The sequence below is a fragment of the Triticum aestivum genome, chromosome 4B (genome assembly GCF_018294505.1).
Source record: "Triticum aestivum cultivar Chinese Spring chromosome 4B, IWGSC CS RefSeq v2.1, whole genome shotgun sequence".
In the NCBI taxonomy this organism is placed as follows: domain Eukaryota; kingdom Viridiplantae; phylum Streptophyta; class Magnoliopsida; order Poales; family Poaceae; genus Triticum; species Triticum aestivum.
The window spans coordinates 227,491,609-227,499,264 of NC_057804.1; positions in this window are offsets into that span (position 1 = coordinate 227,491,609).

Sequence of the window (7,656 nt, forward strand, 5' to 3'; positions counted from 1 at the left end):
ATCGTTCAACTACACAGTGCCAAGCCGTTCGATGCCGCAGCTCGGGAGGTGCCCATCTCAACCTTTCCACATCAACCCCTGGATGTTCATGCTCCTCTGGTATATATTCAGTTCATATTGTAGTTATGGTCATTCTATTATGATTTTCAGCTCATCTTGTGTGATTTCTTTCTTCAGTCCCAAGTGGCAAATTTGTTCTACAGCATATGGTATCATTGAGCTGCACTTGTTTGTACTGTCCCTCTTCCCCTGCTCCTCAAGCGCCACTACTACTGTCTTGTGCTTGTTGTTCGATAGGTATTTGTCTTAATGCCTAGATAAGAGATTTGTTTTCTGTACTAAACTCATTATTAGTTTGTTTGTTTATTTTGTCAGTTCATGAAAAAACACAAGATAGTTTGGTGCGTGCGCAAAAATATCATCAGTACACGTTTCAAAATTATGTAAGTTTAGATATATCACCTAAAAAAGTTCAAAGAAAAATTATGTAAGTTCAATCTGTGTGCTGCTACAAATTTCCACTTCTTGTCCAATCGTATCAGTACTGATGAATAACGAGTTACTGATATAACTAGTACTGATTGAAAAATGTAGGCATTGCAGTAAACCCTCTTGATATAACTATTACTGATATATGTGCTCTGCCTGCCCGACGAAGCAGGCTACCATCCCTACATTGATGGTGCAGATGTCCAGTCGTTGCTGCATCTCTCTCTGCCCGTGAATTAGGTGTTGAAAATGTTTTCTTATGTATATTTCAGTGGGGAGCCCGATCATTTGCTGCTTAAAATCCAAAAACAATCCGACAACAATCGGAGGAGGAATGCGCAACAAGCAAGTCTATCATCGATGGCAAGGTTGGCCGTGTATTCCTATTCTTTGAGTTGTCTCTATTTCAACCATACAATTCATCTAGCATAAAGTATCATCGTTACAACCTTTCAATTTGTAACTTGGAGGTAGTCTTCAAATACTATACTGTGACCAAAAAGCAAGGTAGCAAATTACTATATATACTACTTCAAAAAGCATATCCTTGCTCAACTTCTGAACTTCTGATCTAGATATCTTTCTACAAGAATGATTCAATGCTATAACCTATTTGGAAAGAGTAGCTAAGTATATGATTTCACTTGTTTCTTTTGTTAGCCAACTAGAACTTATTTTGCTTCTCAGTTCTTTGTGCATATCCTTACTTGAAAACTGGCTCCACGCTTCTCCCGTTGAACCTCTCATGAACCTCGTGCCCGTACAGTAGCAGCACTAGCCCTTGTTCGTGTCATGGACAAGATCAGTTCAACTTGTGCACTTGGCCTGTTTTGTGGGAATGTCTGAGCAGAAAGAGAAACAATATATTTTTGCCAATTTCTTCTTCTCTCTCTCTCTCTCTCTCTCTCTCTCTGCAGTTATAGCTAGCAACAGGCCCATTTGCGTGGTATGCAAACAGGAGGTAAACCACAGAGACTGTCACTAGTTATTACGGTTCTTTTGGCCACTAAATTCCCTGTTTTTCTTTTTTTCCTAGTCATTCTTGTACTGACTACCATGAAAAAACCTGATGATAGTATACAAATATTTCTGTATTGTATCGTCAGTTCACAGAGAAGAAATTATTTTTTCTTCAGTGTGTATACTATCGTTAGTTCCGTGTGTATTTTTGTTCTCTTTTCTATAGTTCACAAAGAATGAATATTGTCAGTTCATGAATAGAGAATTTCTGTAATAAACTTAATATTTGTTTGGTGTGTATTCATGAAAAAATAGAAACTAGTTGGTGCGTGTGCAAAAATATCATCAGTTCATGTTTCGAAATTCTGTAAGTTTACATATATCACCTAAAATAAGTAATGTTTTATAGCGAGTTTCTTCAGTGTCTATTCTAATTCAAGTGCCTTGTTCTTCCTAAAACACAAGGTGCTTGTGTTAATGCCTATGGGAGAATAGCACGTACAGGGACTGTATACTAGTGTTGAAAACAGGATAAAGTCCTAAGATAATGATGTTCTCCCCTACTTCCACCTCCATTCGCCGCCTCAGAACACCACGCACTACCGCCCTCCCTTATCCCCTGCAGCTCGCCGTGTGCAAGTTCTTCAGTCCAAGTTCTCCGTCGAGCTCGATTCTTGTTTCATTTTCCTTAACACTCGGTAAGGAAAATGATTGTTCAACTTGAATTATGTTTTGGACTGATTGTTCAAGTTCTTTCGTATCGGAGGTTCAGAAAGTTTTGTTCCTGAAAATGCATTTATTTGGAGTATGCCAATATATATGTATTTCTGAATTTCGCTCTCGAGTAACAGTTCAACATGTATTGCGCCATCAATTCATAATGGAAAGGCAGCAAACAGTTCAATACTTGTGTGTTAAAAACGTACCAGTATAGAGAAACTTTCGTAGTGGTTCGATGGAATAAATCGCATCAGTTTTGATTTGGATCCGTTCTTGCCTATAATGCATTGAAAAATCAATTTTTTTGCCTTCGTTAAGGCTTGAGAAGCATGTATCTCATTTATAATACGCTTTGGCATTTGGTTGATGATATTTATTGCATCCTTGATCACTGATCTTTAGGAGTATATTCATTTGTGCATTTCTATATTTGTTGTGTAAATCTATTGATTTTAATGTTTTAGGGATTTCGGGAGAGTGGAGACCTGGAAGAGCACTTTCAGGCGTTATTGGCCATGACAATAAATGACCAAGAAAAGCACTTTCAATAGTCCAGGAAGACAACAACAACAACAACAACAACGAGAAAAATGCAACGATGCATCATGCTGACATTGATGAAAAGCTATGATTTTGTGCTCCTGTTTGTTATTATGTCAATGAGAAACCAATACTTCTTTTCTTTAGGTTTCGTGTTCTAATTGGTGAGGAATAAACAAATTTTCCTATTCAAGTGGAAGCTCCCGGTATATAATGGATGTGGGAGTTATTTTTACATTCACTGTTCGGTGCTTCTTTTTATGTAATGTTTTATGTTTTCAAGTGCTCGATGAAAAATTATGTTCCTAATAGTTCATGTATTATTGCCTGAGGAGTTCATGTGTTACTGGTCAGTAAGTAAACCTAATAATCACTCTCTCAAGTGTGATGAAAAAATGGGCAGTAAATTGATGAAAAAATATCATCGAGTTCAAATCACGTCGAGACACGCAACAACCACCCCAGCTTGAGCGTAGTAAGTATCTCAGTACGAGTTAAAAATGGTGGTTCGTTCGGAATAAAAGAAATGGCAGAAATTTAAATTGTAAAGTTCAAGCAAAAAAAGAAACCCCATGAAAATCCTGCTTAGTAAGTACCTCAGTACAAGTCGTAAAATGAGAGAAGTTCAGAAGAACGTTGTCAAAAAAAAGTTGAGTTAAAAAAAGAAACAAAACAAACACATTTTCTTTTTGAATAAAATATCATTCAGTTCGATGATACAAACCATACAAGTACAGGGGTGACGATACAGTAAACCGTTGAAAACTTACGAGAAAAATATTACCCAAAAAACAGAGCAAAGTCTAGTTAGTGAAAACACGCTTAGTACAAACCCATGCAAGCATCAGTACAAGTACCCTTTTTTGGCACCATTCAAAATTACTCTACAAAAAATAGCTCAGTACAAACATACACATATATCGGTACGATTACTCTGTTTTCAGACGAGAAAACAGCAGGATCCGTCATGCCGTATTCAAAATTACTCTTAAACGGTTGCGAAGTAGAGAAAATGTTCAACATGACTAAGTTTTGCATTTTCGATAGCTCTCCAACGGTATATTATTTGCCATATTTCGACAAACTTTAAAAAAAATAGCGTTCAAAATCAAATTTGACTGTATTCAAATTCATTTTCAAACCGTAAGGAATTAGAAAAACATTTCTATACGAAAAAGTTGCGCATTTTCCATAGCTTTCCAACACCGTATCATTTGTGTCAATCCTACAAACCGTTTGTAAAAAATCACGAAAATACGTTTCACCCAGAATTTCACCGTTTTTCAAATTACTTTTAAATTATATAGGATTAGAAAAAACAATACATATATGGAACATACGGATTTTTACCAGATTTCCAACGCCATCTTATTTGCTCAATTATGACAAACGGTTTGAAAATTGAGTCCAAAATACGATTCACGTTTTTGGTTTTGAAAAAAACGGTTTTTTCAAAACTGCTCTTAAACCATAATGATTTTACAAAAAACGTTCAATATACTTGAAATATGGTTGTCAAGAGCTTTCCAACGATATATTACACGCCCCGTTCCGACAAAAAAATTACAAAAAGTTTTTTAACTAAAGAAGACGATCTGTTAAACACAACTGAAAGCATCAGTTCAACCGCTTCGAAAACCTCAGTACAACCATCTGAAACTGTCAGTTCAAAAAGGGTAATAGAATAATATTCTGTTACGCGTAACATAATAGCCCATGTGTGTGTGTGTGTGTGTGTGTCTATTATGTGCTTTTAGGGTTGGATGCACAAAATATTTGGTCGGGATAAATATTTGGTTGCAGGAGCGCGGTGATGGGGCGCATGTCCGGGAGGTGCACTACGGCGGGCGCGTGGCCGGGGGGTGGTGCACGGCGGCGGGCGCCATGGCCGCGAGGTGGTGCGCGACGACGGGCGCCATGGTCGGGAGGTGGTGCGTGACGGCGGGCGCCATGGTCGGGATCGACGACGGTACTGGTCGCGCCGGCCCGGTGGCGCGACGGTGGTGGGTGGGGATGGGGGTCACCGAAGATGGGGCTTGTCGGGGCTGGGGCCGCTAGGGATGGGGGTCTTCGGGGCTGGGGGTGCTGGGGATGGGTGTCGCCGGGGGTGGGGGTCACCGGAGCTGGGGCTCGCCAGGGGTGGGGGTCACCGGAGCTGGGGCTCGCCGGGGGAGGAGGTCGGATGACAGCACGGTGGTGAGGAGGTCGGCCAGTGGCGCGGTGGGGAGGAGGCCGCTCAGAGGCGCGCTGGAAGGAGGCCAGCCAGCGGCGCGGGGGGAGGAGGCCGGCCGGAGGCGCGCTGGGAGGGGGCCGACCGGTAGCGCAGTGGGGAGGAGGTCGGACGGCGGTGGGCACGGGGAGGAGGTGGTAAGAAGGATCTACGGGGGGATGAGTGTAGTTTTCTTATTTTGGGCCGGTCGCGCCTTATAGGGACTGAGGGTAACAGAATAATATTTTGTTACCGGTAACAAAATAGTCCAGCCCTATATATATATATATATTTATATATAAATATATATATCAGGATCTTTCCAACACGAGGTGCTTGCCAAAGGATAAAATGAAAAACGGAAAGGTGAAGATCACCTTGACTCTTGAATAAAGTAAAAGACATAAAGTAAAAGATATGACCTTCGCAGAGGTTAGCAGAGGTTGTCATGTGCTTTTAGGGTTGGATGCACAAAATCTTAATGCAAAAGAACGTCACTTTATATTACCACTTGTGATATGAACCTTTATTATGCAGTTCGTCGCTTTTATTACTTCCATATCACACGATCGTATAAAGCTTATTTTCTCCGCACTAATAAGTCATACATATTTAGAAAGCAATTTTTATTGCTTGCAACATGACAACTTTCTTGAAGGATGTTACTCAATCCATAGGTAGGTATGGTGGACTCTCATGGCAAAACTGGGTTTAAGGATATTTGGAAGCACAAATAGTATCTCTACTTTGTGCAAGGAATTTGGCTAGCATGAGGGGGAAAGGCAAGCTCAACATGTTGGACGATCCATGACAATATACTTTAACTAAGATGTGAGAAAACATAACCCATTACGTTGTCTTCCTTGTCCAACATCAACTCTTTAGCATGTCATACTTAATAAGTGCTCACAATTATAAAAGATGTCCAAGATAGTATATTTATATATGAAAACCTCTCTTTCTTTATTACTTCCTATTAATTGCAACGATGACCAATACCATGTTTGTCAACTTTCAACAACTTTTATGTATCATACTCTTTATGTGTGAAGACATTACTATCCATAAGATCAATATGCACTCTTTTATTCTTCTTATTCTTTCTATTTTTCAAGATCATAGCAAGATACAAAAGCCCTTAACTCAACACTAATCTTTATTATAGATAGCTTACGGACTCGATTACATAAAGGATCACAAAGCAAAACTCAAAACTAATTCATACCAAAACTTCAATCTACTAGATCAAGATATTACTAAAAGGATCGAACTAAGTAAAACGGTGAAGATAGGAGTGTGATGGTGATACGACACCGGGGAACCTCCCCCAAGCTTGGCAGTTGCCAAGGGGAGTGCCCATACCGAAGTGATTATGTCCTCGGAGGTGGTGATGATGGAGTTGTTGGTGATGTAGGTTTCCTCCTCAACTTGCGCTTGAGAATGGAATTTGCTTCCTTAGTTCATCGATCTCCCGCTCAAGGCTTAATATCCTTTTGCATAATGCCTGTTTGTTTTCCTGCAAGAGACGAAAAGGGATAAACTCTATCTTGGGCTTCTTTGTCCTATCGGGGAGGCTTGACTTCTTGAACTCCACATGCATGTCCCTGGGTTGAGGTAACGGGACATCGTCTTCGTCTGAGCTCGTCTCCTCCCTCCCCTTAGGCTCCTAGTCTTCTTCTTCCTCAGTGGTCCAGCCATAATGATCCAAGTCCCCATAGACCTTAGGGTCTACATGGTAATCAGCCACATAGCTTTCTCCTTCCGAATCCTAGGATGACATATTGCTCAAATCTGCGGCAGAAACAGCTCGAAGGAAAGACAGGAGATTTTTGCATGATATGGTGGTCAAAACCTTCGGGAGATTATATAATCATTTTTTACCGACCAAAAGAAGTATTGTGCAAGAAAACGGAGTCCGAAAGGCACACGAGGTGCCTACAAGGCAGGGTGGCGCGCCCTCCACCCTCGTGGAGGCCTCGTGTCATTTCCGAACTACTTCTTGTTTTCCTAAATTCTTAAATATTCCAAAACGGAGAAAAATTGCTATCAGAATTGTTTTGGAGTCAGTTTACTTATCGTAACACACACCTATTCCTTTTCAGAGTCTGAAACATTCTGGAAAGTGTCTCTTATGTATTCCTCCGGAGTTACGGTTTCAATAATATTAGTTTCAACATTCAATGGATTACCTGAGATATAATGTTTGATTATTTGACCGTTCACCACCCTCGGACTTGTGCCTTCAAAGTTGTTGATTTTTATGGCACCGGAACGGTAGACCTCCTCAATAACGTAAGGACTTTCCCATTTAGAGAGAAGTTTTCCTGCCAAAAATATTAAATGGGAGTGGAATAGCAGCACATAATCACCTACATTAAATTCTCGCTTTTGTATTTTTTTGTCATGCCATCTTTTAACTTTTTCTTTGAACAGCTTGGCATTTTCATAGGCTTGGGTTCTCCATTCATCAAGTGAGCTAATATCAAATAACCTCTTCTCACTGGCAAGTTTGAAGTCATAGTTGAGCTCTTTAATATCACAATATGCCTTATGTTCAAGTTCAAGAGGTAAGTGACATGATTTTCCATATACCATCTTATACGGAGACATACCCATAGGATTTTTATATGCAGTTCTATAGGCCCATAATGCATCATCAAGTTTCTTGGACCAATTCTTCCTAGATCTATTGACAGTCTTTTGCAAAATTAATTTGAGCTCTCTATTTCTCAATTCTA